Source organism: Clarias gariepinus, chromosome 9 (genome assembly GCF_024256425.1).
Source record: "Clarias gariepinus isolate MV-2021 ecotype Netherlands chromosome 9, CGAR_prim_01v2, whole genome shotgun sequence".
Taxonomy (NCBI): domain Eukaryota; kingdom Metazoa; phylum Chordata; class Actinopteri; order Siluriformes; family Clariidae; genus Clarias; species Clarias gariepinus.
The window spans coordinates 31,882,193-31,900,522 of NC_071108.1; the positions used below are offsets into that span (position 1 = coordinate 31,882,193).

At 37.2% G+C, this 18,330-nt stretch overlaps 1 protein-coding gene across 5 annotated transcripts in view; it reads right to left on the minus strand.

The window, feature by feature from the left end:
• gpat2 (glycerol-3-phosphate acyltransferase 2, mitochondrial) overlaps positions 1-17,065 on the minus strand; it is a 217,079-nt gene extending 200,014 nt beyond the window's left edge. For 2 of the 5 annotated variants that reach the window (XM_053503537.1, XM_053503533.1), the window contains exon 1: positions 16,991-17,065. The gene's annotated coding sequence lies outside the window, so the exon portion shown is untranslated. The other 3 variants (XM_053503534.1, XM_053503536.1, XM_053503535.1) reach the window with 3 other exon arrangements.
• Between the last annotated feature and the right edge of the window lie 1,265 nt (positions 17,066-18,330).

An 18,330-nucleotide genomic window follows, 5' to 3' on the forward strand; every position in this document is an offset into this window, starting at 1 on the left:
CTTGTCTAAATAATTGCCTTTTTTTATTTTTTGCAGCCCTAACGAAGTGTTACTGAACACTGGTTAAAAAAACAAAAAGGAGGAAATATTAACCTTTTTTTTTTTCAAGATTTTCCCCCTAATTTAGTTATGTCCAATTGCTCCCCGTCACTAGGGGCCTCCCACATTTAGGCTACTATTACCACTTAATTAGGAGGGCTAAAAACTATCACGTGTTTCCTCCGAACCACGTGACGCCGACCGCATCTTTTTGAAGTGCTCGCTCACACACCATTTGGGGCGGAGTAACACACTCGGAGGACAGCGCTAGCCGCTCCTTTTGCGTGCGCGAGCTCACAGACACCCCTGATTAGCTGTAGAGCCATGGTTAATGTGGGAGCACTAAGTACATCTCATCCCTCTCCTCCGAGAAAGTCCGGCCAATCAGCTCTCTCTAGACCTCCGCTGCGAGAAGTTACAGCATCACCCGGGAATCGAACTCGTGATCTAATTAAGACAAACACCTCAGATTATAAAATTGTTAAAAAAATAAAAGGGTCAACCTTGGCACGATAACAGTTACTCATGTTTGATTTACTTATTTTAGACGTCGGGTCACATTACTCTACCTGATTATTTCCCAGCAACAGCAAGTTTTAATCCTTACAAAGAAATCCGCATGATCATGTTCCAGAATTATGTCACAGTATTATCTTTTTTTAAGTTAAGTAAATTTTTAAATCATATTTTCCTCATGTCCAATAACTCAACAGGCAAAGGGAAAACTATTCTCATTGAATATTCTCAAAAAATATTCCTCATTTGCTTTTGCGACCTCCCACGGATTCTGGGAGAGACCAGAACAAAAGTGTTCGCTGAAGATAAACGATTAAATATGCATGCACCTTTCAACATAAAAAAATAATAATTATTATTTTAAAAAATCTAATTCAGAAGCAGGCAGCATTCAATTATTGATATTAGGTCCTTATTGGTACAAGTGCTCTGTAGATATTATTCTCCAACACATCACAAAAGAACACTGAGTGACTGCTGACTCCAAAACACATTTCCATCAGTACGTTGTTGTTATGCAACTGACCCAGTGATCTGGTGCGCTCAGCGACTAATCTGAGCTCATCTTCAAACTGTCACTTACTGCCGTGTTTATTATACCGCAATGCAAATGAGGACTTACAACGACTTTCGATCGTTAATTAAACTCCCCCGAAAGCCTCTCGCTGGTAAAACGATGGAAAATCCTTTTTTTCGCCCACAACCTGTGTCCTCGCTCGTCCTGTACCGGTGCAGTCGATTGCTCTGCAGCTGAATGAATTAGAGAGAGAGATGCTGCAGTTACTGACAATGCTACACTGTGATCTATTACACACCTGAGCTAGCTGATGCTCGGGCTGAACTCTGAAATCCTATTTGCTCTCATGGCAGAAGTGAAACACGCTTTTACCTTCTTTAAATCTTTTTTTTTTTTTTTTTTTAAAGGATGCTAGGATACTGATTACACTAGATTAAGCTTTAGTAAACACTCAATAAATCATGTTCATTTAATCGCATCTTACCTTATGTCTCCTTATTTTTCTGACTCTACAATCAAGTCAGTAGTAAGTAAAGCAGAGGAGAGAGAGAGGGAGAGAGAGAGAGAGAGAGAGAAAGAAAGTGAAGTTTAATACACTTGCTGCTGATCATATAAAAAAAAAAATGTAAGTTTCACTCCATTCAAAACCAAACTGGTAATACAACTGAAAGTCAGCTCATCTAATTATATTTAATGTTAACTGTTTTACAAATTGTATTGTAGCAAAACCCAATATAAAATGTAAAATTCCTGCTGGATTTACTATGTTTAATACATTTGACTTGGTAAAGCACTAATTTAATCGACTGTACATCCGAATAAGCTGATATTTGCTGTGTTAATTGACTAAGACGATATTGAACAAAGCCTGTGACTGATGTTGGTTAACTGCAATCTTAGGTTTGCAGTCTGGTGCTACTAATCATCAGCCCATGATTAACTGATAATCCGCTGGTGTGATGACAATGGTCGTGGCAATTGTTGCTGCCAATCTTCCCAGGAGTGGATGTCCCCCCACAGCACATTCACCCCAAAGTCAGATCATAAAATTCTCACAGAAATACAAAAAAAAAAAAGCTAGATCTTAGACCCTACAAGCCTCACCTCAAGCACAATTAGGAAAAGACTAAACAAGTTTGGTTTGTTTGGAAGGGTTGCTTCCAAGAGAAAAACAGTCTAAAAAAAAAAAACACAGATGCACGACTGAGATTCGAAACACTGGATCTAAACAAACCCAGAGACAAGACTAGAACAACATCCAATGAACAGATGAGACCAAAGTGGAGTTGTTTAGCTTTAATGCCCAACGCCATGTTTGGCTAAAACCAAACAGCATTTCAGCACAAACACCTCATACCCAGCGGTGTAGTGCTGATGATCCGAGCTCGTTTTCGCAGCCACATAAACTGGACACCTTGTAGGCATTGAGTTGCCCAGGAATTCCTCTGTGTACCAGAGTATTCTAGAAGTCATTTGTGGGGCCAGCTGTACAACAGGTAAGCTTGGTCAAAATTCAGTCATGCACAACAGGACGATGACCTCAACCCGACTGAAATGCTTTGGTGGAACTGTATCAGAGCTGTGCGTAAGCGAAAAATTGGAGAAAAATTACTCCAAGTTATTACTGCTAAAGGTGGATCTACAGGCTACTAAATCATGGGGGGATACTTAGTATTTTTCTTTTTGGCTTCATTTTTGTTAAATAAGTATTGGCTTAGTGACAAAGTTACAGTACATCATGTTGTTCGTCAGATGATGTATTTGCCTAAAACTGAAATTTGCCTTTTTAAAAATATTTGACAAAAAAAAAAACTGAAATCAAAGAGGGGGTACTGGGTTTTGAACAATACTGTATGTCGAAAGAAAAATGACTATGACTTTTACAGTATAAGAACATGGAATTAGATTTAATGCATGATTGATAAAATAATTATTTTTGTCGAGCTATATAAATACTGAAAAATTCTTCTTATTGAGTAGGCAGCTTTAAAAAAAAAAATATTAAGCCTATTTAGTTTGTATACTAACAGTGCATCCCTCTTTTTACTCATTTTACTCTTTTTTTGCAACATCCACAAAATGTTTTTCAACTTTTGACTGTTACAAATCCCTGGCACTGAAGACTTCTTCTAATAATGTCAAATAAACATCTCCATACAGAAGACTATTTGCTGTGCTGTATGTGTATATATATATATATATATATATATATATATATATATATATATATAAAAATGCTACATATATACATACGTCTGCTGTACTGTATATGTTCCTGCTATACAAACACACACAGCAAACATGTAATAATATACATTTTACAACAATCATTTACTTTTGGGATTTTAGACTTTATAAAATATTACTTACAAGACTAAAATCAGTATATGACGACGAAAGTAGCTTAAAAAAATTTGACATCTAAGTTGACTCTGTGTGACCCGAAGGCCTGCGAGCCTTGTCTGGTCTTGTGGATTTTGGTTTGATATGGAACTAAAAGACAAATTGAAATGCTGAGAGCGAACAATACGCGCTGTTGGGGCTCCACAGAATTCACATGAATATGAATGTGACTTCCTGTTTTTTCTTAATTAACAATCAGCTACTGATTACATTACCTACATCGTTAAATCCATTATCTTCAATCAAGAATAATGTAAACAGAAGTGATAAAGGCGGTAAATCTGCTCTAGATAGCTTTGTGTTGCTTTCTTTAAACTCTTTTTGGAATTCAACGTACTGGTTCTCACTGCGATACACACACCGTAGTCACGCCACACTGGGTAACAACCCTAATCTCCAGCCTGGTATTTATATCATTTGGTCTGTTATTCCCACAAACAGTTTTGTACCTGAGCCTCCCATAATGAAACTGGACTTGATATTAACTTTAACACTTCTCCTGTTATACTGAACCTCCAGCCTCCCAGCACACAGTAAGACTGCAAGTAAAATTAAATATACTTCTTAATCCATGGAGTTAAATATAATGTTGCACCCTTTGCAGCTATAACACCTTTGTGATGAATTAGAGCGGTGAGGGCGAGCCAGATCTGGTCGTCCCACATCAGTGTTTGACCTTACAAATGCGGTTCTGGAAGAACAGTCAAAACTTCACACCCGCTCCCAAACCTTGTGGAAAGCCTTCCCAGAAGAGTTGAAGCTGTTATAGCTACAAAGGGGGCGGAGCCAACATTATATTAAACCTTATGGATTAAGAATCGGATGTTGCTCTAGTTCATATGCACGTGAAGGCAGGCGAGCGAATACTTTTTCCAGTAAATTGTTATGTCATAACTTGTGTTGTGTATACAAGGGATGCAGTGATGAAACATTTTGTCACACTGAGTACAAGCAAGTCCAAATTTGGGTCCCTTTTGATACTGAGCACCAACAGAGCATGTCCAAGGTCTGAAGCGCACCATTAAAAATGCACCTGCTATTTGTTTATTACCCTGAGAGCCGTCAGTCTTACTGTTTTGCAAATCTCCGACTTTCCCTTTATACAGCTCGTACAGCTGAACAAATTTCACCCTTAAAGGGACACGTTACCATGGTAATACAATTCGATGGATTCAGCCATGGCTATAATCATTTTACAAGCGCTTTGACTGAAATAAACTTTTTTTAGGGGGATTGCTGGACCATTAGCAAAACGGTGTTGTTCCTCACGCATGATGAGCGCAACGGCTGGCTAATGTCACGGCGACTGACATCACTTGACGAAAGGATGAACGTTTGTTTTGGTTTTTTTTTTTTCCTTTTCTAAAGGTCATCCTGTGAATGCGTTTTTGGTATATGGGTCGCTTACCGTTTAACCAGATAGGAGCCTGGTGTTGTAGTATGACTGAAAATAACTGCCTGGGCGTGATGCCAAGCGTAGCTGCAGCCTGCACAGATTGTACAAGAAGGGTTTTATCATAACTCAGACCTTCGCTGGACCAGCGTTAGAGCCGAGGCTCGGAGGAGAAAACTGCTTTCTGTTTCATCGGGAGTTAAAAAAAGAATTTTTTTCTAATGAACGAGTTCTCCAGGCGGCTTGCATGTCGTAGATCTGACAAGGCAGAATTACGTGACTATGTACACAATGGGGAAATTAATAACAAAAAAAGGAAAAAAGAAAATAAATAAATAAAAAGATTTTTTTTAAAGAATGAATTGACATGGGCAAGATTGAAGGGCTGTTTTAATATTTTTTTTATTAACTCTACAGCCCTCGTTTGCTCATTCAGCGATGTATCGTGATTCTTTGGCATGGCAGGTCACACATCACCATGTTGACTCGAAAATAGATTTTTTTTTTCCATTATTATTTTGTTGTTTATGCGTTTGTGTTAGAATTGCTAAAATGTTGCTATTCCTCTATGACCCTATAGGTGGTGCACTATAAAATATTCACACATCGGCAGGCAGCACAGCGTGTGGTTTAAACCAAAGCAAATTCAAATTTCAAATTCAAATTTAAATTTTATTTGTCACATACACAGTCATACACAGTACGAAATGTAGTGAAATGCTTATACGACTGCCAGTGACCCTAAAAGAGAATTAAAGTTTACAATAAGAAATAAATATGAATAAAAGAAATACGATGGAAAAAAAACTAGGAAAAATAGAACTTAAAATAAAAATAGAAATATGATGTACATAAAAATAGAAATGTACTGTACAAATAGAAATGTACTGTACAAATTGAAATATACCGTAAAATTGAAATATACTGTACTGGGTGTGGCAAATTATCTGTAGTGGCAAATTATCTGCTGTCGTTGCTACGAATTGTAAAAATCTAATAAAAAAAAAAAAAAGATAAATATTATATAAAAAATATTTCTACAATCTTAAAAACAAACTGAATCAATACCTACTGTAGGTATCTAATATCGTATCAGGTGACCCCTGGTAATTTATATTGATATTTATTACTACATCAGGTTACGGTGCATAAACACTAGGGTTAGGTAGTGTTTGTTTTTTTTATTATGATACCGGTGCCAAATCGGTACTTTTAAAACGATACCGGTCCCTAAAAAAAAAAAATCCACAAAGATTACTGTTTTTTTTTTTAAATAAACAATATACTTATACAAGTATACATAAATGTTAGTAGATACTTTTATGAACATCAAAGTACTGTAGTTGGTATTCTTGGTACTGTACGCTACAAACCAGCTTCAAATTTTAGCAATACGACCATAATTGCGTCTCCTATGACCATAATCACGTGTCCTTAAACATTTTACTTCGTGTGACGCAGATGTTGAAAAGACATTTGTTGCACGTCGCGGCGTTAGAATCTTTTGCTGTGAAATACAAAAAAACTTTGAGGTTTAAGGCGTTTTAATGTAAGCGTTTTTAGCTTAGCGAGTAATTAAACTCGCTCTGACGGCAACAGGTAGCGTCTCATTTTTCGAGTTGTGCTTTTAAGTTGGAATGTACGACATGGACCCTCGTGTTACTACACAGATGAATTAGATTTGTATTTCATTTGCATTTTCTCAGTCAGGAAATCATTTTCAAGTGAGGCAGCGAAATCTGCGCTCTGGTCCGGTTTGGCCAAATTGGCACTGGGTTTCAGTACTCAACCCAAATAGACACAAACGGGGAAAATTCTTATTTATTTATAACTTAAAAAATATTACGAATGACATAATCTGGTTTAAATCACACATATCTGGGACAAAAACACTAACATACAAAAACATCAATATCAGTTTTATATTGAAATAAATGAGAACATGACCACACCTCACTTCACTTCCTATCCCAATATATTGTATATATATTTCACATGTACAGGAAAGTAGTTTTTTTAAATAATTAGGGACTTTTTGATGCTTGTTATAAAATTGACAGCATTAAGGCCTCAAAAAACAAACTCAGCTCCGTCCTCCTACACACACACACAACCCAAAGATGACACACTACCCTGCAGACACGAGGATGTTTCTTACATCTAATCCTTCTTAATCCTGTTTTACACGTATCTTGAGTTGCACGTGTGCCGTACTAATAACTAAAATTAGTTTTTATTTTTTAGGTAATTACTCTAAGTCGTGTTAAGCCGCATCAGAGCCACCCCAGGTCCCGGTGTAATCCGAGCGCCACGTGAACGGGACTGAAGTGTTGCTCTTGCTGTTTTTTCATGGTCATTGAACTCGGCAGAAAGCGTAACCACGCCTCCATCACTGGACACAAAAGCCACGCCTTCACATCACACATCATGCCGAGGCTCTGATGTGTTTGGAACTGACATATTTACACCCAACACACACACACAAAATTTATTGTGGGGGGAGGGAGTGTGCACAAAAGATAGAAAGAAAGACAGAGAGATGCCTGAGAACCTTTTTTATTTCCGCACACTTACGCAACATTCCCAAGACAGCCAGAGCTGCCAGTTATCGACGGGAAACGAACTCAGAGCTTCATTTACGACCTCGCTGCAGTCAGCGCCGTCGGTTTATTAATTCCGCTTGGATTTTCAGTAATAAGACTGATCATTAATCACACCTGACAGGCCTAAAACACCCTCACTGCTCATCATAACAAGAGCAGAAAGCGAGAGTCTGTATTAAATCTGCTTAACTTTTATCGTGATGTGGAATATTAACACAGCAGTAAATCTGAACGACTTTATTCCCATGAACGGCTTGATTGTTAAAAAATGTAAATGTAAAATGTAAAAATCCAGAAAAAAAGATAAACACGATCCCGAAGATTTCTTCAGAAGACTTTTTTTTTTATTCATCTAGAACAAGATTAATTTGTTACCTTTTTTTTGATCAAGCAGGGTCTTTGATAGAAAGAATACAGTAACTGTGAGAATAACAGTGTGAATCATAAGTTTGGTGGTTGTTGTTGTTTATCATCAGCAGTTTGCTAAGACTCTCCCCTGGGTTTTAGGAGGCGCAATAAATTTGTGTGCCTCATCAATCATGTTAAAATGTGTATAATAAATAATGATTAAAAATTCACATACACCTGCTATAAACAGTAATTAAGTCCTGTATCAATGCTGTATCCCAACACTGTGATACATTAGCCATCCTGCGCAGTAGACGACGTTAGATTTGCACCCTTATTTAAATCTTAGGCCTCTTTCACACTGAACACGACTGCTACAGCTGGTGGCACTATGTCCCGGATTGGTCTGAGAGCCACCACTATCCACGAGGGGAAGACGAAAACAAAAATAGTCAACCTTCATGCTACACCTAATATGATATTCCAGACAAAGTTTTAAAAAAGGTGCCTTTCTGCTTTATCAGACATACCGGACTGTACTTTTTAGACGCTCCCTCACAAACACAAAAGTCTCTATAAGGAGCTGGTATAAAGTGAGTTTCTAAGATATTGACTTGACAGCAGGCTTTAAAAGAAGAAAATGTATTCAGTTGTTCTTTGTAAGACAATACACGTTTTGTCCTTGGAGTGTTTTTATACAAACAACTGCATCGCCGCCGTTTAGAAACGAGATCTTGTGGGTTTGTAGGGTTTTTGTTTGTTTGTTCTAAGAGTCTAGTGTAAGAGGGTGCGCAGTGAGTGGGCTTCAAGATTAATTTGCTTCAAAGATTAATTTAAATATCGTGGTTTTGTGGCACCGATCGGGCGAGGAATCGATGATATCCGAGACTGAATCGGGCAATCACTGGTCGTTACCAGTCGAGCTGAAAACATTTTACGCACTGACCGATTGACAATAAAAAAACAAACAAACAAAAAAATTGTTATTCAGAACTGATTAGCATTAGTCCTAGCCGCTTACTGTTTACTGAACAGTCTGTTTGTTCTGAACAATTTCAGCATTGGAACTGAATCACATTAACTTTTACATTACCTCATCAGTGTGTAGTCATATCTCAAATCTTCATTATATACACATTATGCAGAGTAAAACCCATTCACACTCACACACACACACACCATACGGCGCCCAGAAGAAACTTGCCCGCGTGTACGATGTCATGGTGAAACTATTTAATTTGATATGCGCGTCCTGCTGTTATGCTTAAAGTTCACAGCCCTCGCCTTCGCAGTGTCACCAAATGGTCACTTTATCTGAAAAGACGCAGATGCGCGAGGCAACACTGACAGCTAATTACGGCTGATTATCTGTTATTTTAATATTTCGGTCGGTCTCCATATGACTTCTGGCCTCGTGTTGCGGCTCGGTTTAACGATGAATAATACATGATGGTTCTCGGCGCGTCCGTTCTGGCTCGCTCGGGGGGATAAATATTACTGAGGGACCCGCGGTCGGAATAAAAAAAAATACTGTTAGAGAATTATCATGGAAACCAGACATATTATAAAAGTTTAAACAATAATTATGGTGAAATTATGTAATTATTTTTTTTTAATTATGCAGACAAATTTATTTAAACCACTTATCGTGGGCAGGGTCATGGGGCACTCGAGCTCATCACAGGGAGCTCAGAACACAGGGTCAGACAAACACACATTTTTTATATATATATATATATATATATATATATATATATACACATACAGTATATATACACACACTTATCCTACATACATCTTTGAACTGGAGGAGAAAACCAGAATTCCCAGAGGAAACCGCTACTTGAATTTTCATACATCATATTTCTTCAATCTAATTCAGATTAAAGATTCCAACTTGACTGTTTACATTAACAAAGTATTTGTCTCAGAATAAATCTTCTTCTCACTGTGAAGCGTTTTTGATTAGCTGTAAGCACGACAGCAGAAGTATGGCTGCAGGATTAACATCGCGTGTGTTTCCCCGCATTCGGATCACGCTGCATTCATGTGTTTGCCTTTTTTACGATCCCGGATTGCTGTATCGGTCACACTCATTAGTCACACTCGCAACAGTGTAAAACAAAACACTCCTTATTCACCAAATTAGGCCGCGAGTGATTCATTCGTACAAGTCTATCACTTTTCTCGTCTCTCTCTCTCTCTGTCACTTACGCCGTTCCTTCAACAGCACACGCTCGACATGACGACGCTCGCTTGCTCGATTACGGCCATTTAGAGGAGGCTACAGCAGGACGGACAGTACCAGCTAATCGGAAGCTGGAGGAGGTTTCTGACAACCTGTTTCTTATTGGATACTTTTGATACAGCTCTGTGTCCCTCAAATCCACGTGCCAGAGCCAGGCATGTACTGTACAGTGCTAATTGGGACATAACTTGCTGTATCAGTGAATTAAACCTGACGCGTTACACAGAGACTCTGACAACAGAGTGAAGGCTACAGGAGTGTACTAGATGCTAGGGCTGAACGAAACAACGTTTAACAATGACATCGTGATGTGCGCGTGCGCAATAGGCACATTGCAGGAGATGCAATGTATACATCAAGTACACTGACAGCTGCTCAAGTATATTTACCAACTCTGTCCATCTGCCACAAGCGATTGATTAACTAGTAGCGGACAGGTCACTCTCGCGTTAGCGGAATGAACAGGTACGGGAATGGAATCGCAAGTTAAAAGGTATTGGACCTATTTTCAAAAAAAAATAAAATAAAACGCTTATACATAATTTATGACTTAGTTTGTATAGTTGGTTAAAATTAAATAAAGTTCACTATATTGCCTATGTTGTGCTTTAAAAAAGGATACATCACTCTGTACTGCATAATACATATGTGTGTGTGTATACAGTATACACAAAATAAAATAAATTATTATTTTTTTAATCACTAGATCGCTTCTAAATGCCAGTCCCTAGGCCTCCGAGTGGCACAGTGGTAAAGTGCTCGTCCTATCCGGAGATCGCGAGTTCGATTCCCAGGTTATGCGGTGACCTCTCGCAGAGAGAGCTGATTGGTCGAGCTCTCTCAGAGGGGAGGGATGAGAGGTACTTAGTGCTCCCACAATAATCACAGCTTTACAGCCATTCAGGAGCGTCTGTGAGCTCACGCACATGGATAGCGCTGTCCAGTTCAAAAAGATACGGGCAGCTGGCGTCATGTGGTTCGGAGAAAACACATAATAGTCTTCGGCCATCCCGACTGTGTGGTAGTAGTAACCTAATGTGGGAGCCCCCTAGTGACGAGGAGGAATTGGACACGACTAAATTAGGAAGAAAATCGGGGAAACCCCCCCCCCCCCCCCCCCCCCCAAAAAAAAAAAAATGTAAAAAAATTACGGTAGGAAGCAACATTATTAATATTATGTATTAAATCCTTCATTTGGCTTAAGTTAAAGGAAATAAGGATAGTCAAATAGTGTGAACAACCAAGCTAAAAGACAAGTTAAAAGTTATTTTTTATGGTTTTATTTAACTTTTTTTCTTTTTTTCTTATACAGCATGTATTTTCTGTGAAGATGAACATTTTTGTATTTCTTCAGAATATTACAATATACAGTATATCAGAGAATTTTTTTATTTCAGCATCATGCACACGTGTTGAGACTGAGCAATAATGCATTTGAAAAAAAAATTATTATACTGTACACCGTAAACTACACATTTAATTTCAAACTATCTAAAAGACTTTATAACATTTACCTTATGCTGATAAAAATTATAATAACTAAATAAACTAACTATGAAATAATGAATTACTGTAGCTGTAGCTATTCATTAGTTATTTTTTAGATATTCTAGTTAACCATTTAACAGTTTCAACAATTTTTTTTATTCATCTGAATGGCTTAAAAAAAAGATAAAGCAATATTAAAAAAAATTTATACAAAAATGGAAAGCCTGTGTAGCAGTTTTTTTCTTTAACTTGAGTGCAATAAATGTTTTGGGTAAAAAAAAAAAAGAGAATCATCTGAGAGAATTGCGATCTCAATTCCCGTGGAGAAACGTCGTGATTCACATTTTAGCATTTAGAGTCGTGCAGCCCTAAGAAGTAGTAGTACAAGGTCCAGCTTTTTTCCGCCCATCCCGCCTTCTGTGTTACGATTGATTAAACTAAAAATTAAGCCTTATCTGTGATTAGTTAGATGTTATACTGTGAGTGAAATGTGAGTCAATCAGTGCTACTTCATCAGCCGGAGACCCAGCGGATAAAAATGTGAAGTAAAGACTGCTGGAGGAAAGAGAGAGTTGTTCTCAGAGAGGTTACTGATCAGGAATGTAAGCGTTGTGTCACCTAATGTTACACCCACGTGGGCCAACCTTGAGAGAATATATTAATTCCAACAAAAGAAAGATGTTTACATGGCAAATACAGTACTTACCTAGATATAAAAATTTTTTTTCTAGTTTGGACTTGACTTCCAATTGAGGTGAAACTTTTTTTTTCATCCCTGTCAGGGTGTTTACATCATTATTTATTATTATAAACTTTTCCTTTTATTAAGATTTATAGGTGTTAGGAAAAGTGAATCAACTGTGCCATAACTCTTAGTGTTTTTTGTTTTTTTTTATATAACCTGAGGCACTTGGGTTAAGTAAAGCCTTACACCCATACGACACACACATACGACACTTTCTTCTGTGCATGCTAATAGACTTTTCAATTAAGTTCACAAAGTCTACACCATCTCTTTCTCTCTCAAACACACACATGCTCTCCCTCATACATGTAGAGATATTTCAACTAATTTCACCCACCACTCCCAAATACTCAAACAGAAATCACACACACACACACACACACACAATGCTGTATCCAGATGCCTTGCATCAACAGCTCCACTCAATTTATCATAACTTCATTAACCCCTGACCCTGGCAGTGAGCTGTACACGACGCTGTGTAATTAATAGATTTCATTTAGCCGTACGGCCGGCGCATCGTAATCAGTTGGCGCCGAGTAGCTAACGATGTCGTTCTGCAAACGAGCGCTGGAAATGAGCTCTAATGACCGTCGGAAGGATTACGTTCAGTGTCAGTGTAAACACGCCAATGTCAAACCTGGCACGAATCCCTGCAGGCTCATGGTCCGTCCCTCGCTCTCTCTCTCTTGCACTAAATACACTCACGGTGCTTTTTCTTTAATCTCAATTAATACTAATAAACCGTTTGTCACTGCCAAGCGTCTTCTTCTGCCTCTGTGCAGCAACATGTACTTTCTTACAGTACATATCCTCAAACTATTCTTGAAATATGACAGCCCAGTAGGGGCTGAACTTTTTTTTTTTTTTTTTTTTTTTTTTAAAGCATTCACGGAAGGAGTCTCAAAGTGTGTCCAAAAAATGCTTTATTCCTTACAGACAATCTGACATGTTGCTGCTCGGCTTCCTACACTCCCTCGACGAGCACGGTCCGTGATGAAGCAAAATCTGTCTTTATGACTCTCTTCCAGTCTGAAACAGGAAGTCGGTTTAGACTGACTCATCCTCGTTAACAAGCTTTAAAAATCATTCCAACAAACTGCTACAACAATTTTTTTGGGAGATAATGGAACGCAGCCCGTGCTGACAATTTCGCTCACGGGGTTGACGGCGGGAAACGGAGCCGCTGCAACGATTATGTTTTAATATGCCCAAATCATACCAATTAAGATGCTGAAAATGAAATTAAACAGATTTTGCATTTGCATTTTTTTTTTTATTTCGCCAGCCCTGGTAGGCACACAAAAACAAAATGCAAATGCAAGTAAATGTTTTGCGACCGGATTGAAATGATAGCTCTGATTATGCGAAGTCATTGGGGAAATGCATTCGCAAATACTTCTTTGGATTTGCGGTTTCTAATTAACATTTTTACATTTAAATAAAGTCCGGAAAGTATGGTCGTGCTGGTTAGCCAGATTGGAATCTGATTGCTGTGTTAGGTTTTTTTTTTTTTTTTTTAAATCCCATCTGGGAAGCGGTGGGTTAATGGACCACACGTGTATTGGCAGTTTGAAGGCAGAGACGTATTTACACTGAAACATCTCAGGCAGTTTGAGGAACCTGATGTGCTTTAAACTAGGAGATTTTATAAACAACATGATTTCGACTACAGCTGTCCGATTCTCTATTGTGCGATTTTATTGAATTAATTGAATTTCTGGGTCAGTGTTCAATTCAGAATCAATTCATACCTTTTTTTTAGATCACTAATGTGCCCTGATAAATGTTTAAATGATCTAAAATGTGACGTATTTCTTAAAAATACACCACAACTTTTTACTGAACACAAACCACTTATATCTTCTGCAAATACTTGCATTTTACAAGAGTATAGCTTTTTCCTCTTTTTGCGTGGTTAATGCAATACTGCTTCCTACTGGAGAGTGGAGCAAGGAAAGGCAAGTTTATTTGCATTTCATGATGGTAATTCAAAGTGCTTTACATAAAAGAAAAGAATATGGAATAGAAAATAATAGCAATAAAACCTAAGGAAAACTTTTACATTTGATTGCAAACAGTTTGCAATAAAACTTTAAAATTTAATTAAAAATAAAAATAACAGTTTAAAATATTAGGTAAACATAAAATAATGCAGAAAATTATGGCATTGGACAAGACATGACATTTAAACAAAACACAACAAGTTCAGTGTTTGCAAAACATAGAGTATATCTGAGCAGGCCACCAAAGTATATTTGCCCAACCAAAGCAAAACATCAGCATTGGTCAATAAACGATTTTGTCTTGTACACCGCTTAACCCAACAAGCACGGGGAGAACATGCAAACTCCATGCACACAGAGAGCCTGGCCGGGAATTTAACCCGGACCCTGGAGGTGCAAGGCGACCGTGCTAACCACTACACCACATCACACTTCATCAAATCATATTATTAGTATTATATTTTAGTCACAGAAAAGCTAAAACAACCATTACATGGTCTTGTAAATCTGTGCTATTTCTTTGCCTATGCAATCCGTTTTTTTTTTTTTTTTTTTGCTTAGTCATATAATTTTAATATACTTGGTTAAAATTAAATGAAATTTGGTTCATCATATTGCCCAGGTTGTGCTGAAAAAAAAAGAATTAGTCACTATTACACACTGTAATGCAAAAATGGGAATGTCTGCAGATCAAAGAGTGTTTGTCCTATTTTTTTTTTTTTTTTTTTACTGTGTCCTACTCTTCAGATATGGATTGAAGGAGGGGAGAGTTACTATGTTGGATCTCTGGTTATTATAGATCTATAATATTGTGTTAAATATGCGTCATATGCATTTGTTATTGGTTGTATGTGGTTTTGTGCTTGCAGGTAACACCACAGAAGTACTGTATATTTCACACCTGGGAAAACACACAGTTACACAGCACTATAATATTTATTACACATTTCTAGCAGAGTTTAATATTTCAAAACCTAAACAAAAATATATCTGCTTAAGACAAATTGAAGAGTAAAGTATATGTAGTGTTATTAAATCCAATAAAAAAAAAAATACAATGTCCATAATTCAAACCGAATCAAATGGTCAGCAATTCACAGCTCTAATTTTAACCTGTACACGTTCTGGACAAGGAACCAGTGGGCAAAAGTTTCTACTTCTTTAGAAAACAAGCTGCTAACTTTTTACCGTCCCACGGCAAGCATACATTTGACAAGTTCTGGAAAGGGGAAAAAAAAAAAAACAGACAAGTAGCAGTGCGACTAAAGGCTCTAGAGCCCATGATGGTCAAGAGAAGACATGATGTAGAGGAGCGGAGAGTACAAGTGGAGCTGCAGAGGAGTACAAACTCTGAAAAGTATGGTGGAACAAGGTTATGGAGAGATTGGAAAGTTTAAAATTATAGTTTTAAATCTTGATGCAGTATTCAATGTGGAGCCAGTGGAGGTGACGTGTTGCATGCAGGGAATCCAGGTCGTGATAGAAAAAGCAGAATTTTGAATCAGTTCAACATTGTGGAGAAGCATGACCTTCAACACAATATTTTTATTTATTTGGTATTTCTGGTGATTTCACTCTTCAGAGATCCAACCTACACATTAAACCTCCCTCTACCCATATGTGAAAAGTAGGACGAAGTAAAAAAAAAAAAAAAAAAAATAGGAACTCAACGGTCTTTAGTGTACACACATGGCATGGTTTGGTGAGAGCTCATAGCCCTTTAAAAAAAACAGAGTAGAACTCAATTGTATTAAACATGACTCAGCAAAATATTTTTAAATGAGTCACAAAGGTAAAAGAAATAGCATAGATTCCTAAGATCACATGTTTAAGATCACAAACGCTATCCTGAAGACTTTCCAATGTTGGAAAACCGTCTGGTAAAAACCTACAATGCTCTGACACTGGAGACTCCTTCCATAAATCTCAAGGCAACAATAATATGTATTTTCTTGTAATACCAGCATGTTTTGTAATCTGTTTCCTCGTTATTGGGATTACGGGAATTGTTGCTACTATATAAAAGATTATTTATTCTAACAAGCCCATGATAGAGTTAATTACTAATACTGGATATTAATTTAATCCACAAAACAGCGGTTATACAAAATGGCGGCGGGTCCGTCATCATCATCATAAAATACGGCTTCAGTCTAAAGAAGATAAAAATAGCCCTCTTAATTTTTATTTTTTACTGCAGCCAGTAAAATATTAATATTTTCACATTAGAAATACCTGAAACCTTTAACAGAAAAAAGTACATCTAAAAACGCCAAAAAGTGTAACCTGAGTGAAGAGTTAGTAGTGAGGTTAGCTAGATGCTAATAAAGACCGTTAACTTTACAAGGCTAGGCAAAAAACACAGCGTCATCATACGAAAAATAAATAAAATAATACAATAATAAACAATTATGCCTATTACGTGAATTAATAGCTAAAAATGGTTATTCCTGTTGGAAATGTTTAAATTTGTTATTTATAAAGATAAATATTAAACTAAACCATTAAATTTGCTTTGCTAATCTAATTTAGCAACCAGGTTGCTGTTACATCAGGCAGGTTATCCAACCGGTCGGTTAACACACGTCACGCTCTAGTGCAGGAATTACCAGGCAAAATTCTCCATCTCACCAATACCATCTCACAAATAATTTAGAAAACAAATGTGTATGAATTTATCTTACCGAGCAGTGTAGAGGTTTTTATTTCGACTCAGATAAACTTGAGGAACTAAAAGTGAGTTCACCTGACATTCAGCTAAACGCCATGATTATGGAAAGCCAACAGGGACAAAACGTAATTGAATTATTTTTTCCTTTTTTTTTTAAGTAGGGATATTTTTAAAATAAAAATTAAAAAATTAAGAATGCGGCGTGTGTATAGTTAATAGAAAATAATCAATGATACATGTCTGTAAAAAAAAAAAAAGTATTTTTTGCTTTATTAATTACCTAAAGGACCCGTCACTGTGGAACGAGTTTGTAGTAATAGTTAAGAGGTTAAAACTAAAAATAATCTGATCATCTTTATTGTAATCAGTAATTTTATGTACATGTACATGTCTGTCTGTCTGACAGAACTCTCTGTCTAACTTATTAATACAAAAAATGAAATGTTGTAAGTTCGAGTATCTTACACCTTGTTTGTGTTAAGTTGTACTTCTTTTGTCGTCAGCCGAATACACTCGCTGTTCAGTAATCAGAGAGTGAACCATTTTTTGATGAGAAATCAAAAAAGGACATTGAAAAAAGAAGAAATTTAATCTTTAAATGACGTTTCATTTTTAGTTCTTATATACAGTCACGTCAATGAATTTTGAAACAACTGTAAATTTTGTCATTTGTACACCACCACACTGAATCTGAAAGGAAAAAAAAATACTTTGAGCGAAGTCAAGATCTTCAGCTTCAATTTAAGGGTTGGACAGAGGCGTGGCATTAATCAGTTATCAATGATCAATGAGGAAACCACTGCAAATGATTGGCAGACTATCCACCCAAGTCTTCTGGGACAGATTCCGGGTCTCCCCATGACCAGGAGAAAGCGCTATACATTATGAGTGAGTGAGTGAGTGAGAAACGCATGGACAGGACCAAATGCTCCAAAACGCACATGTAATACTTAGAACCACATGCAGCCTTTTTCTTTGCTTGATTAGTCAAGGAGGAATGAGAGAAAACTTCACACCAGGCCATGGAATTGCTTGTTAGCCATTTGTTCCGTTACTTATGACTTGCAGCCATGTTGATTAGACGTCACTTGCTGAATCTTGGGGTTGAAGCGTTCACCCTCTTCTATGTTACAAGATTTATTCGATTGCAGCAATCTGAAAATCTTGTCAATGCCTTCCGTCTGCGCTGACAATGGAGACTCCTTCCAGAAATACAAAATAAATTATTCCACACCCCAACTTTCACCAGTTACAATGGTTAAACATGTACCTACCTTAAGAGTTCTTTCTTTGTTAAAAGTCCCCCCCCCCCACCTTCTTTTTGTGTTAGATGGCTAAAACAGGAAGTAAAAA